The sequence below is a fragment of the Oreochromis niloticus genome, linkage group LG17, assembly GCF_001858045.2.
Source record: "Oreochromis niloticus isolate F11D_XX linkage group LG17, O_niloticus_UMD_NMBU, whole genome shotgun sequence".
Lineage (NCBI taxonomy): Eukaryota > Metazoa > Chordata > Actinopteri > Cichliformes > Cichlidae > Oreochromis > Oreochromis niloticus.
This window is the reverse complement of record NC_031981.2, coordinates 30203335-30219786: the sequence shown is the minus strand read 5'-3', so window position 1 is coordinate 30219786 and position 16452 is coordinate 30203335.

Genomic DNA, 16452 nt, shown 5'->3' with positions numbered 1-16452 from the left:
GCCATCATTCAGAAATGGAAGGAGTAGGGCACAACTGTAAACCTACGAAGACAAGGCCGTCCACCTAAATTCACAGGCCGAACAAGGAGAGCGCTGATCAGAAATGCAGCCAAGAGGCCCATGGTGACTCTGGACGAGCTGCAGAGATCTACAGCTGAGGTGGGGGAATCTGTCCATAGGACAACTATTAGTCGTGCACTGCACAAAGTTGGCCTTTATGGAAGAGTGGCAAGAAGAAACCCATTGTTAACAGAAAACCATAAGAAGTCCTGTTTGCAGTTTGCCACAAGCCAAGTCATGACATATATGTTTAATGTTGTGTGAATACAAGACATCAGCTGTGTTGCAGGGATCACGAAGCAATGTCCACAACACATTAGTTTGGTAGATTTGGTTTCCAAGCGTAAGAAAGTATTTCTGAGTACACAGAAGATTAAATGATCTAATAAGTTTTATGATCATTTTGTCAAATTAACTTATGTTGGCTGTATTTTACGGTTGTTTGTCATTTAAGTGTCAGCTTGTACAGTACAACAAGGATATTAAACAAGACAATCTGATCAAAGACCATTTGAAAGAGGTGTCATTAATACCATTGCTTTACCACTACAAACGCACATCTCACTCTGAGAAGCCTGTCGACCAGGAAAATAAACTTCACACTCACTCCTCGTGTAAACAAGGAAATTGGCGGCTGTAATTTTAGTGTGGGGAGCATACCAAGTGTTTGAATGTTGTACACTGTAAAATGTAATATTGTGTTTAATTAAAAATATTAAATAGGCTGAACTCAATTTTTATCAAATTGTTATTAGAACTCAATTTAAATAAGTTACCAGTACTTTTTATGCAAAAACGCTGATAAACTCAATTCAATTCAATTCAATTCAATTTTATTTATATAGCGCCAAATCACAACAAAAGTCGCCTCAAGGCGCTTTATATTGTACAGTAGATAGCACAATAATAAATACAGAGAAAAACCCAACAATCATATGACCCCCTATGAGCAAGCACTTTGGCGACAGTGGGAAGGAAAAACTCCCTTTTAACAGGAAGAAACCTCCGGCAGAACCAGGCTCAGGGAGGGGCGGCCATCTGCTGCGACCGGTTGGGGTGAAAGAAGGAAAACAGGATGAAAGACATGCTGTGGAAGAGAGACAGAGATTAATAACAGATATGATTCGATGCAGAGAGGTCTATTAGCACATAGTGAGTGAGAAAGGTGACTGGAAGGGAAAAACTCAATGCATCATGGGAATCCCCGGCAGCCTGTCTATTGCAGCATAACTAAGGGAGGATTCAGGGTCACCATTTATTAAACTCCATTTATTTGAGTTGTCTTAACTTAGAAAAACTAAGTAAGCTGGAAGTTTTGCTTCTCAGTGCGGAAGGATGAAAGATGTGTTTTGAAAATGCCACGTGACTACCGTCCTCCTCCCTCTCGGATCAGTCCGCATGTTCACGGTGCATTTTTTATGGAATATGTTGAGCAAACCTGGAGAAGCGTCAGCTCAAGATATTATTGTTGTCATTGCTGTGGATCTTTACCTGATACACTGACTTGGTGAGTAAATGTTTACTCTTATTCAAACTGATTTTGTGGCTTCTCTTAGTTTAGCACCAGGTTTAAAATCTTGCTAGCTAGTTAGTGTTAGCCTAGCGTTGCTGCTGCCGCTGGGCTCGTCTTACTTAAAAATTAACACCACAGCCTTAAAAACCTTACATAAAACTATGTGGTGAAATTTTCTGTTGATTGTTTGAAATAAATAAGTGAGATAAGAGCCCAGACAAAATTCTTCGGGAGGTGCAGCCGTTAGGGGTGGGGGGTGGATAACAGAGCTCTCCGAAAACGTGGAAGCACTTTTGCAAATATGTGATATTTTGATAAATTAAGTAGATATTTGAGCATTACATAGCTACATTGTCGCCTGAAAATATCTTAAAAGGTTATTTTGTGACCCAGAAAGGGTAGTCTGGGGAAAAGGAGGATCGCATTTGTCGGCCACGGTTGTCGGAGCCTGTGCGTACTTGTAAGCGCGGCAATGGCGGAGGAGCGCCGCTGAAAAACTTATTACTTTTTCTGGGTCACAAAATAAACTTTTAAGATATTTTCAGGCGAGAATGTAGCTGTGTAAATTTCAAATATCTGCTCGATTTATCAAGACATCACATATTTGCAAAAATGCTCCGACGTTTTCGGAGACGTCTTTTTTTTTTTTTCATGCTTTGTGGCAGCTTTAGAACATCTGTGGCATCTATTAATGTCAAATCTAGCCTTTATTTAACAACATAAGCAAACTCTATGTTACAATGGTTGCACAGCCATTAAGGATCAAATCAGTTTCTGAAAAATGTTCTGTTTTTTCTCCCTCTGCTTGCTTCTTACTGTCTTTGAGGCTCGGGACCAGCACTCCTGTTGTTGGACAGAAAGACATCAACTCAGTGGTAAGTATTTTGGTTTTCCAATATATTAGCAACTGTCAGTGACATTTATATTAATCAGGCTGAACTTTAATCATACTTTAGATCAGCCTGTTTTACTTGTTGTTTTATTTGTGCTTTGGTTTGGGGAAGTTGTTTCTTTACTGATCTTTTCCTGTCTTCTGTTGTTAGACTTGAGATATGACTGCACTATGCTGTTGCTGGTGACCACAGTTAATTCTACAAGACATGCTGTGTAAGTAAACAAACAACAACAGTTTGGTCTGCATTTCTTGAAAGATCACATCCCCCAAACTTAGTTTAGAGGGTCTACACTGTATATAGTGAAGTCTGCAAGTTTTCTAACAGCAAAATCTGTTTTGTGCCCAAAATCATTTTGCACATCATTGGAATGAAAGTTATTGGTAAATGGCCTGTATTTATATAGCGCTTTTCTGGTCCCTAAGGACCCCAAAGCGCTTTACATATCCAGTCATTCACCCATTCATACACACATTCACACACTGGTGATGGCAAGCTACGTTGTAGCCACAGCCACCCTGGGGCGCACTGACAGAGGGGAGGCCATGTTTGCATAGCCCTTTTTTAAAATGATGCTTTCATGACATTATTGTGTGTTGGGTGGTGGTCAGGGTTATCCAGACTGACAATTTGGGACATTGAATGTCACCTCTCCGGTGGGGAGGGAGCCTGAGATTGTCTAAATTGGAGTCTGTTTTATACCAAATGCAGAAAAAAATGTTTTAAGAAAGCAATTAAGTTCATGTTCCAAAAAATATGATTGTTTGCTTGCAGGACAACAGGAGAGATGAGTCCTCCGTCACAGATGGTGTGGTCAGTGAAGATGGTCGCCTGCAGGTTCAAGCTCATTGCATCTCCAACCCACATCCACTGCCACTGTACTTAAGGGAAGTTAAAGACTTTCTTCTGCACTTACATTTGGATCACCTCGATCCATGACAGTCATTCAGGCAGTAATGCCTGGACTGGAAACAAGCATCCTTAAAATAATACAACATTCCAGCTCATGTGTTGGAATGGAAAACAAATGTGTTGTTTAAATCAGAGACTGCACTTGTGACAGAACAACAAATATTTTATTTTGATTATATAAGTAATGTAAGTACAAAACAAACTTGTGGTAGGCCTAAACTTATTTTCAGAATAATTACATCTGAGACTTTGTTTCATTGTAAGATTATAACAGTGATGGCAATATAATTGTTTGTTGTTCAGCAGAACAGTGTCCAGTATGTTGGCTGTTATACTTTGTTGTGTTTGAAAATAAAAGTTGGGCTGATTTTAACATCATTACAAAAATTGTTGTTAATTATTTTTAAAAATATTCATGGTACCACAAATTGTTTTTTCATTTAGTTGAACTTAACATGTTTGTCAGTAGGTAAACAATTAGTATTGTACAGTCAGAAATATCAAGTTATTATGTCTGCAGTATTATGTCTGTTAGGACAACTAATGTATAAGTTGTCCTAACAGTCATCTTAAGTAAGCTTTACTTAGTTTTTTTGAGGCAACGAGTTTCCATAATTTTTACTACTTAATACTGCAAGTCTGCAGTATTAAGTAGTAAAAATTATGGAAACTTGTTGCCTCAAAAAAACTAAGTAAAGCTTACTTAAGATGACTGTTAGGACAACTAAGCTTTACTTAGTTTTTTTGAGGCAACGAGTTTCCATAATTTTTTTGAGTTCTGGGAACTAACAAGGCTGTACAGTGTACTCAAAATGAGTAAGTTGCCCTAACTTGGTCATCTTACGTAAACTTGATCCAATTTTTTTGAGTTCTGGGAACAAATGAGCTTGTACAGAGTACTCAAAGTAAATAAGTTGTCCTAACTTAGTCATTTTTAGCTAAGCTTTACTCAATTTTTTTGAGGCAACGAGTTTCCATAATTTTTTTGAGTTCTGGGAACTAATTAGATTTTACAGTGTAACTTGTATCTGTTGTACTGAGAAAAAAAGGCCTCTGGAAATTCAATTTTTAACTGCTGTTCGACTATTCCTAAAGACTTCTTTCCAGTTCACTTGATGAACTTAAAAGCACTCCCTGCTCCCTCCAAGACATTGTGTGCACAGGGGAACCTTTCATTTTGCATCATTAGTTATAATTTTAATTCATAATCACATTTATAGATATTGTCTCACAGCAAGACGTTCAATTTCACCATCAGGCCGGGGTCTTTCTGTGAGGAGTTTACATGTTCTCCCCGGGCACTCCAGCTTCCTCCCACAGTCCAAAGACATGCAGTTAGTGGGGTTAGGTTAACTGGAAACTCTAAATTGCCCATAAGTGTGAATGTGGGAGTGAATGTGAGCGTGAATGGTTGTCTATGTCTATGTGTTAGCCCTGTGACAGACTGGCGACCTGGGTGTACCCTGCCTCTCACCCTAAGACAGCTGGGATAGGCTCCAGCACCCCTGAAAAGGAGAAGCGGAAGCGAATGGATGGATAAATGGATGGACATTTATAGATACATTGACACAGATATTTATATGACAATTTAAATCTGGCACACAGTATTTAAAACAAACACAAAAAAGAAAAACATGCAAGTAAAAGTATAGCGTTTTTCATATTTTAAAGGTATTGTGAAAATATTTATTCATTCATGTAATGAATGAATAAATATCATTACATCATTACATGAAGGAACCTTTAAAAAAACAAAAAAAAACAAGCGCGTCCATGCTCACAGGTGTACACACAGGTGATCACACACACAAACTACACCCTTTTTGGCTCCTACCTCAAAGCACACTGTGCGCTGTCGATCTTACGTGCTGCACAATAATGTTTAATATTTAGTATTTACTGTCATATTCCCATAGATCATTGTGATGATGTTTATTACTCTCGTTTTCTTCTGCTTGCTTTCTTCTTTCTTTCTCAACAGGTGATCCAGGTGATCGATATATGTATTTTTTGTCTGCTTATTCTGTTGGTTTTTGGTTTTTTGCCCTTTTTCCCCGTCCCTCTTCCCCGCTGTTTTTCTTTCCCTCTTTCTTTCTCCCCTTTCCTTCCCCCAGTCAAGTCTGTCCCGTATTCAGCAAGTGAAAATAAAATAAACAATAAAAGGTGAATCAAATGGACCATTACGGCAAGGCTGGGATGGTCCATTTGGTAAAGTAAATCCGTTGGGCATCTTTCTTCGCCTTTAGACAATAATTCTGATGGCAAAAGAACCAAACGGGACAGGTTAAAAAGAAAAAAAAGAAAAAAAAAATTTATTCATGTTTCAAAATTCCCTACTTTTAAAGTATAAATAATTTTCATAAATCTGGCACACACCAAAATAAAAAAATGTCATGCCATTAGGGAAAATGGAGCAACAACTGCATATTTTTAAACAGGTAGGTTGATGAGAATCCGTGATTTCTGTCTGCCATTAGATACATCAGTGGATAAATCTTAATCTGCATCTACCACAGTTGTTACATGACGGTAGGAAAAGTAATGACAAAGCACAAGAGCAGTGAATGTAGGCCACCTTGTGATGGAGCTGAGGAGGTGCAGGCTGAAGCCCTGGAAGGTTTCTTTGAACAGACGCTCCAACAGAGACACGATGGCGCTCTCAGACAGCAGAGACTGCTCACGGGACCAAGAGAAAACCATTTACAGAACAATGACAAGTGAAAATACTTTTTTTTTCAAGGATCAACTAGCAGTCTTTTTTTCTTCTTTTTATTTACTTTTCAAAGATTGAATTAACAACTTAGATGAGCTCATATGCTTACTATTCTGCCCTCACTGCTACACTGGATACAGTTATGCAGATAGATAAACTCCTCGACAACTGACAGGTGTATTGTCCCTTTTATTGATGCTGCCTTCAATTATCAACAGAGTGAAACTACAAACAAAAGGAAATAAGCAATATTCAGTCTATATATTCACACGACAATGCAAATCAGTTGACTAAACTAGCTAACATTGGAAAGAAAGTAAATCTGAATACTAGTGATGTGTCCTGTCTGTCGAAGCTTCGAATCGTGTGTCGGGTAATCTCGGGGGAGTTTTTGTGAAGCGCGTATCGAGGCTTGCTTTGATTACGTATGCAGTGACGTTCGAGGCCTCGCGAGCAGTCCGTACCACGTGACTGATTCAGGAACTGTCTCGCGCCAGATTCGAAATAAATGGGCAGCAAAACACAGCTGATTTCCCATCACGCTGTGTTGTGGAATTGGATTACGTACGTGCTACATAGTTACTTGAGCATTTCTTCTTCGATGGAGCCAGCAAGGAAGAGATTTTTCTCCTCTTCTATAAAGTATGCACACAGTAATAAATGTCACAAATGATAAGTACCATAATATAAATAAACAACACTACAGATTCTATAACCTGATATATGCCTTTTAGTTTATTAAAAAGTGAAGCGCCACACAGTTTGTGTCATTATCCAGATGTACATAAGCATGATTACACAGTTATTGGGGTGGGTTTTGATTATCAATTAAAATCGATTCTAGCTTGGATAACGTGATATTGATCCTGAATCGATTTTTAATATAAATTTATTTTGCCTGAAACGCCAAATTTCAACAACCACCAAACAGCTAAAACAGTAAATGAGAGCAGGAACACAGATTCTGCTCATAGACGCAAACACAAAGCGCGGACCTGCTGACGGATCAGAATCAGTGAGATGTCGCATTTCTCACCCGACGATATTGACCGAACCAGCAGCAAAAGAAGATCCAAACTACGCTTCATATAAACATCGTCATGAATTCCCTCTGACTTTTGCTGTTTTGCTTCCACCAGGATAGAATCACACTTCATGCACAGCTTTCTCTCTCTCTCTCACACACACACACACACACAGTATACTTCAAGAAGTTTCCCGTCTAAAAATCTGTTTTCTGCATTATTCGCTTGCTTGTTACACATACGACTACCGTTGTTTACAGCGCTGTCAGCCGCTGTTTTTTTCCTTTTACTTACTTCCGAAAAGAAAACCTAATTTCTGCTGTTCAATAGGCTACTAAACAAATTTAAACTTTTTAACATCATGCAAAATTTTTAAACGCTAAGGTGTGTCTCTAATAAATCCTCTGTAATTTGCTCTGCTTCAATTCAGCAGCATCAGGTAATGTTCATTTGTTGATTAATGGTTTTCTTTCATTTTTGATCTACTGCTGAATATTTTTATAAAATCGTTTTTCTGTTTTTAGCCTTAGCTTTCTTTTTATAGTTATAAAAATATGTAAATGTACTGATCTATGATCTGAATTATACTATTGACTGACTGTCTGAGGCTAACAGTTACACAATCATACCAAAACTGTGTCCTGATAGTTTCCACTTTCTTTTTTGTATCAGACATACTGAGACAATATTCGGGATAAATAACCATGAAAACAATTTATTCAGTTTAGAGGTTTACACATCATTATAATCAAAGAGCCTGTTTCACTTGAATCGTCCACTTGATGGCGCAGTAGAGCAAGTGAATCATCACAATGCTTCGAACCATGAGTCGACCAGTTGGATGGAAAGCTTCACTTCATCACGAGGCTTCATCTCACCATCACTACTGAATACAGTACACCTTTAACCATGAAAGTGCATAAATAATAGCATATATAGTTGCATTAACTCTTGTTCAACTTAAATACTCACAAGCGATGCTTTCTGTAAAACAACAAAGAGGATGGATGCAGATGTTTATCAGAACAACATGCTGAGTCAGTCTTTTCTCAAAGTGTGCTGCATACTAACTCTACAGCTAACAAAAAACAAAACTTGGCATGAAAGAACTGTAGTGACTCCTGCTGGTGGGAAGAAGAACTACACCAGCACACTCCCCGTCTGACATCAATTCGATGTCATCACCATCTTTAAGGATCAATGTCTCTATTAGTATTTCGCAGTAGGAGAACAGTCTCTGTCACTGGTCGTAAGAAGGTTTTAGATGTACCTCCAGAAGCGACCTTTACCTCAGTCTTTCTGACATGTCCGTCTTGGCTAGGAAAGGCCTCAACAACCACCCCCATGGGCCAGTGGTTTCTTTTAGCTCCACTGTCCTTTAGAAGAACTAGATCTCCCTTTTGAAGATTTTGACTCACAGATTGCCATTTTCTTCGCTCTTGGAGTGTCGGCAGGTACTGTGTTTTCCAACGGTGCCAGAAGACATTTGAAAGATGTTGCACTTGTCTCCATTGACGTCCGAACAAATCTTTATTGTCAAAGTGCCCGGGTGGCGTAGGTGGTAATCCAGTTTTCTGCGTAAGGAGGGTAGCAGGCGTAAGAAGAAAGGGGCAATCTGGATCTGATGAGACTGGCAGTAGCGGTCGAGAGTTTACGATAGTGGTTACCTCTGCTAGAAGGGTAACGAGAACTTCATGGGTCAACGGGCGAACTGGGTTGACAGTTAGCATAGAGTCCAGTATGCGCTTCACGATGCCAATCATGCGCTCCCAACTTCCTCCCATATGAGAACTATGAGGAGGGTTGAAGATCCATGTGCATTCATTCTTGGATAAAAAGTCTTGAATTTCCTGGTTGTCGCAGTGTTTTGAAGTTATTCCGAGCTCCTTGCACGCTCCCAGAAAGTTGGTCCCACAGTCGGACCTCAACTGCTTTACTGGTCCTCTGATAGAGATGAATCGTCTCAGAGCATTGATAAAACTAGACGACTCCATCGTCTCGATGACCTCAACATGAATGGCCCTGATGCCCAAGCAGGTGAAGATGACGGCCCAGCGTTTGCTGCTGGCAAGGCCTCCTCTTGTTCTCCGAGAGCTTACTGTCCACGGACCAAAGACGTCAACTCCGACGTAAGTAAACGGGGGGCAGACTGTCACACGATCGAAGGGTAAGTCTGACATTTTTTGCTTTTCTGTGTTCCACCTGAGCTTGCGGCAAATTATACAGTGGTGGATGACTGAGCTGATGCTCCGTTTACCACCAACAATCCAGAAGCCAGCCGATCTCATGGTCCCTCTGTGAAATGGCGCCCCTGGTGCTGCACCTGTTGGTGGTAGTGTCGGATTAGTAGAGTAGTTAAATGGTGGTTGCCTGGGATGATAATGGGGTGTGCTTTGTCGCTTTCCATGCTGGCTTGTGAAAGGCGACCACCAACCCTGAGACAGTCTGCATTGTCTTTGAAAGGAGAGAGTTTTCTGAGAAGGCTCTGTTTTGGAATGCCTTTTTGGGCTTGAAGACATGTGAAGATGTCAGGGTAAACCTCGTGTTGAAGACCACTCAGAACAACGCTCCTTGCCCTACTGTAATCTTCTGGACTGAGACTTATGCCAGCCATGACACTTTTTTGGGGGAGTGCTGTTCCTGTAACACCTTGCAATATGAATGAGCCTTGCTGTGGCTCTCAACAGTGAACCCCAAGTAGAGAAAGACACGAATCGTCTCGTTTCGAGGAAAGAAGCCGAAACATTGGTTGAAAGTGATGTCACTGTTGGGCGGATCTCAGGATCTGATTCAGGATTGACTAGTTCAAAGGTGTGTTTAGTCACTTCAGGAGTTGATCTCAGTAGGTAATCTGGTCCTTTGAGCCATGCGCTCGATGAGAGTGCACTAGCTGGGATTGATCTTGAAGCTGTGTCGGCCGGGTTAAGCTCTGTTGGAACGTAGTTCCACTGCTCTGGGTTGGACGATTTTCGAATCCTTTGTACGCGATTGCATACGTAGACGTAGAATCGTCTGGATTCATTCTGTATGTATCCAAGTACCACTCTGCTGTCTGTGAAAAATCCTGTAGAATGGAAGGGAACATCGATTTCTTCTGTGATAATGTCAGCAATCTCGACAGTAAGAACAGCTGCACATAGCTCGAGCCTGGGGATTGTTATTTCCTGCTGCGGTGCAAGTTTTGCTTTGCCAAACACGAATCCCAGTTCGCTTTTGCCTTCTGAATCTGTGAGCTTGATGTAGGCTACTGCAGCGATAGCTTTCGTAGACACGTCACAGACTATACAGAGCTTCCTTTTTTCTGCACCACTGAAGGATATGGAGGTGTACATTCTTGGTATTCTGACTTCTTCGAGAAGTTTCAGGGACTCTTTCCATGCGCTCCACTCTTGGAGCAACTTTTCTGGGAGTGGATCATCCCATTGACATATGTCTGTGGAAAGTTCTCTAAGGAGAGCTCTGCCTTTGATGCTGACCGGAGCTGCAAACCCAAGAGGGTCAAACAGACTGTTGACAACTGAAAGTACCCCTCTGCGGGTATAGGGCTTCTCAGCAGTGGACACTTGAAACGTGAATTTGTCTGTTACAATGTCCCAGCTTATTCCGAGGCTTCTTTGCATGGGTGGAATGTCAGCTTCTAGGTCGAGGTCTTTTAGACCCTTGGCTAGATCGTCTTTGTGGAATGCCTTCATTACATTCACGTCATTGGATGCAATCTTGTGTAGCCTCAGATTAGATGAAGCCAGAGTGTCTTGCGCGTTTTGCATAACAGCAATGGCATCAGTACTTGATTGGAAGGAGGCGAGACAATCATCTACGTAAAAATGTCGCTCCACCAGATGTTGTGTGGTGATGTCTTGCTTGTCTCGGTCTTCTGATGCCCTTCTGAGTCCGTAAGTTGCAACCGCGGGCGACGGGCTGTTGCCAAAGACATGTACGGTCATTCTGTATTCCACGATCGGTTGATCCATGTCATTGTCTTGGTGCCAGAGGAATTTAAAAAAGTTCCGGTGGTCCTCCCTGACCACGAAGCAATGGAACATTTGTTTGATATCTGCTGTGACTGCCACCTTTTCTTCACGGAGTCGCATCAACACACCCAACAAGCTATTGTTGAGGTTCTGCCCAGTAAGAAGAACATCGTTGAGGGATACTCCATTGTGTTGCGCACTTGAATCGAAGACAATGCGTATTTGTTCCGGTTTGCGCGGGTGGTACACTCCGAAGAAGGGGAGATACCAGGACTCTTCTTCTTTAGTGAGTGGTGGCGCTATCTCAGCGTGGCCATTGTCAAACAAAGTTTGCATAAAGTCTGTAAACTGACCTTTCACCTGAGGGCGTTTGTTCAGCATGTGGCATACCGACGTAAGGCGTTGCATAGCTTGCCGCTTATTGTTCGGCAGGCGTGGTCTGGGTGAACGAAAAGGTAGTGGCGCAACCCAGCTGTTGGCACTGTCCTGGTAGACCTCGTTGTCCATTATCTGTAAAAAGGCTCTTTCCTCCTGTGAGTAGCCGAGGCTCTCGTCCAAACTCGTTTGTTTGAAAACTGTTTCTCCAATCGAAGAGTGCTTTGTTCGCATTGGGGAGTTGACCTTGTTGTAACCTTGTGAGTTGAAACTTTCCTTTACTAGAATGGCATTTTTGCATGGAAGGAAGTGACTTGGACGACCATTGTCTAAGATGTTCGTTTTGAAAATGTTAGCACGTGCGGGTTTGTGAGCTCCACCCAGGCAAACGTTCCCAATGATCACCCATCCAAGAGCTAGCTTCTGTGCAAATGGCGCGTTTGGAGGTCCATTACGCTGGTCGAGAACTTTGTGTGCTTGAATAACGTCCCTTCCAATGAGCAGCAGGATCTGAGCTCTCTGGTCGAGAGCTGGAATTTCGGTTGCGATTTCCTGAAGATGGGTGTGGTTTCGAGCAGCTTCAGCTGTGGGAATCTCACTGCGATTGTCGGGTAGCATATCACACTCGATAAGTGTCTGGAGCTCAAGACATGACGTACAGTCTGCCGATTCTACAATGAAGTTGAAGGCTCTCCTCCCTGTCACTTCCTCCAATCCGGCACAGGTTCTCAGTTTATATGGAAAGGAGTTCCTGGTGACGCCAAATGTGTCAAAAACCGATGATTTTGCGAGTGACCTGTTGCTTTGGTCATCTAGGATGGCATAGGCCTTAAGTTTCTTTTCAGGTGAGTTCTTTGGGTAAATGAACACAAGGCAGATCTTGGCACACGAGTGACTTTCAAATTCACTTCCACAGACTTGTGTGCATGTCGAGATAGCTGTGGGCCGTGCCGCATTGCACTCACAGCTTTCACGGGCTCTGCAATAGTAGCCGTCACAGTAGTCGTTGGTGCCAGTCCCGGATGAAGAGCTGTAATGTGTAATTTTGAATCACATTCTGTACAATGTATTTCTGACTTACATGTCTTCGCCTGGTGGTTTGTAGAAGCGCAGCATTTGAAGCAAATCATGTTTTTCTTGAGATAGGCCTTTCGCTCCTCCAGTGGCATTTCCCTGAATGCTCTGCATTTTTTGAGAGCATGAGGTTTTTTGTGGATAGGACATTCCTTATTTGGGTCCTCAATGTTTGTAGGAGTTGGTTTCAGCTCCGTACTGACAACTTCGGTTCTGATGACTGAGATAGGTTCTCTTTTAGCGTGTTTTTCGTAAAGTTTGTTTGTCTTTGAAAGGGCAGGAGGTGGCTGCACGGACTGCCTAAAGCTGGGGTCGTTCCGCATCTTTGCTTCTCTACTGATGAAAGCCACAAATGCAGAGAACGGCGGAAATGATACACAATGGTCCTCTTTGTATTTAGAACCATAGTTCATCCATTTCTCTTGCATTATATAGGGGAGTTTTTCCACCACTGGATTAATGCCTCTCGCTGTATCGAGGTAGAGTAGACCTGGAATGTAACCTTCACTCTTTGCAGCCTCTATCTCTAGGAGCAGGTCCTGTAGTTCTCTCAACAGTTGTGGATCTTTGTATGAGATTTTTGGGAAACGGTCCAATCTGTCGAGCAGTGCGTTCTCTATAGCTTCGGAGGAGCCGTAGCAGTCATTTAATCTTTCCCACACCTTAGCGAGTCCTTCAGAGGGATTGTTAATATGCACAGCTCTTAAACGATATGCATATTGGACTGATTCTGCGCCGAGCCATTTAATCAGCAAATCCAGTTCCTCACTGGCCGTTAGGTTTAAGTCACAAATCGCGTTCTCAAACGAAGATTTCCATCCCCAGTAATCTCCTGCCTTGTCACTGAACCTTCGGAGGCCACCGGTGAGTAAGTCACGTCTTGCAAGAAACCTGGCTACGTCAGAAATGTTTCCTTGTTGCATGCTCACCTTATGTTCAAATCTCAGTGAAGTACCTGGCGACGTTTTCTGCATTAATTTCGAAGACTGGGAAACGTTTTCTCCTTTGTCAGTACTCAGAGGTTGAAGGACATATTCCTTTAAGGTGTCCGACCTGGTTGGCTCTTGTTTTGGCGTGAGGAATGTGACATATGGCGCGGGCATTGAATTATACACGGTGTGACCAATTGGGCTTGTGCTGTCTTTAATGATGAGCCGTTCTTTCACATAGTTCAAGGTGCGTTCCAAAGTGTCGACCCTTTGAGGTACACGCACATGTTCTTCTTCAAGATCATTGACTGCTGTTTCAAAAACTATTGCTTCGGCGTGTGCCGCTTCCGCATCACGTTCTTGTTGGAGGGCTTGTAATGTGGCCTCTAGACATGTTTCTTCTACTTTAAGCTCTGCTTTCTTAACTTGCATTTCAATTTCCTTTTTAGCATATTCAGCTCTTTTGCGTGCTGCTTCAGCTTTGGCTCGAGCGTTTAGGGTGGCCATACTGGCAGATGACCTACTTGTACCTTTTGACACATATGATTTCTCTGAACGGACAGATGATGCTTTATCTTCTCTTGCTTCAGACATGGTTGATGTAGCTGAGTTGACGTAACATCCAAAGGTTGTCTTGTAGAAGGACGCTTTTTCACTATTCTGCCCTCACTGCTACACTGGATACAGTTATGCAGATAGATAAACTCCTCAACAACTGACAGGTGTATTGTCCCTTTTATTGACGCTGCCTTCAATTATCAACAGAGTGAAACTACAAACAAAAGGAAATAAGCAATATTCAGTCTATATATTCACACGACAATGCAAATCAGTTGACTAAACTAGCTAACATTGGAAAGAAAGTAAATCTGAATACAGTACACCTTTAACCATAAAAGTGCATAAATAATAGCATATATAGTTGCATTAACTCTTGTTCAACTTAAATATTCACAAGCGATGCTTTCTGTAAAACAACAAAGAGGATGGATGCAGATGTTTATCAGAACAACATGCTGAGTCAGTCTTTTCTCAAAGTGTGCTGCATACTAACTCTACAGCTAACAACAAACAAAACTTGGCATGAAAGAACTGTAGTGACTCCTGCTGGTGGGAAGAAGAACTACACCAGCACACTTACTTTATTTTTATTTATTTAAAAACTGTGGCATTTCCCCAAATTTACCACTGATGCACCCGACAGAGTCAAATGATGAAAAGCTAAATTATTTATAAATTATTGTTTCTTAAATTATGACAAACACTGGGTGTGATTAATTCCCCCCTTTTTAGTGACTCATTACAAAATGAGTGATTTATAATAATAATATAATTATGGATGTTCCTTTTGTGACAGTTTGCTCAGTAATTTCACCTTCATAACAAATGCACTTTTATTGCTGCTTTTATACGTTTCTTATTTGAGCTTTGAATCACAGGTATCTAAAGCTGACTAAATCTCTTAGCCATGTTATGTGTGCCTGTGCGATTTCCTCACACAGTTTACTGATGCACTTTGCTAAGAAGGCTAACTAACATTGGAAAGAACTGAACTTGTATTACTGATATACAGAGTTTGATGAAGGAGAGAGGAGATAATTATAGATGGTATCTTTACCTGATCAGGATGAGGTGGAGATGGGGAAAAGGCAGGTCTCATGAATGAGAATCTGAGATGCAGAAAGACTCATTTATGTTTAAATGAAAAAATGAATACATTTTAGATGTGGCTGTGCCATTATCACCCACGTTCAGCAATTATCCTATTATAATGCAGGGTGGGAGTTTTGAAAATCATCCATCTTTCCATCCATTCTCTTCTGCTTATTGAGTTCAGGGTCATGGGGTGGGGAGGCTGGAGCCTATCCTAGCTGTCATAGGGTGAGAGCACAGTTCAGGGTTACACTGAATATATGCTCTATAAAAATGTTTTACATTTTGGTCTTTTTTTCTGCAAATACAATAAAATTACAAATGTCTGGACACAAAGACATGTAAAGCACTGACAGAATTCACACAATTCTGTTTTGCATTTGTAATGCTTAAGTACTTATTAAATTACACGGGGAGAATAGCCTTGTTTCATCAGTGATGGAGATGCTGCCTCACCAAAAGCTGTTATCCTGTCGGTGCAGCAATCAGCAAAGTGTTCTCTTCACACTTTGACCCTACATCCAACTGCTGTAGGCAGAATGTGGACTCATTGCTGAACACAACTTTCCTCCACATGTTCACATTCCATTGCACATGTTGTCAACACTAGTGGAAACAGGTCTGACGGTGAATTAGAGTGATGGCAGGCCTCCTGTCAGCCTTATGAGACCAGAGATTAACCATGTGTGCTCTTTTCTCAATTGTCTGGGTAGAGAGCCATTGGACATATCGTCCTGCAAACTTTGATTGCCTACAGTTTCTAAGTGCTGACAGGGTGAGGAAACTCTTGTGGTGCCATCTTCTTGTGATTCCCACTTTACAGCCTGTGTCTGACATCCCCTCTTATGTACCTTGGCCTTAAATTTGGAATAGTGCTAGTGCTCACTCCAAAATACTGCTGTAACCTGGTTTTGCGAAACAACGGCTTGAAGTTGCCCTATTCCACAGGCTGTATCAGACCCATCTAACGTGGCATGCAACTGACCACTGTAGCGGGGTCCATGCTAACAGGTGCTTCAAATTAGGCACTTGATTATCAGCATTGTCAGATTGTTTGTATAAGAATTAGTAGCTAAAATTAAAAAGATGAAATAAAAAAAAAGATTGTAAGATTACTATACCTCTTATGGAAATAGTGATAATAAGATATTAATATGCCTTGAGCCAGGCAAAGTGACTGACTGAAATGAATTAGAATTGTAGAGAGCATCCATCAAGGCATGTAATGCGTACACTAATTACAGAGATTAGTAGAGACTAAAATGAAAAGAATGTTGACCAAATAAAAGGTGACCTGCATTGTATAAAAAAACCTGTTTGCCAACCTGCTTGCA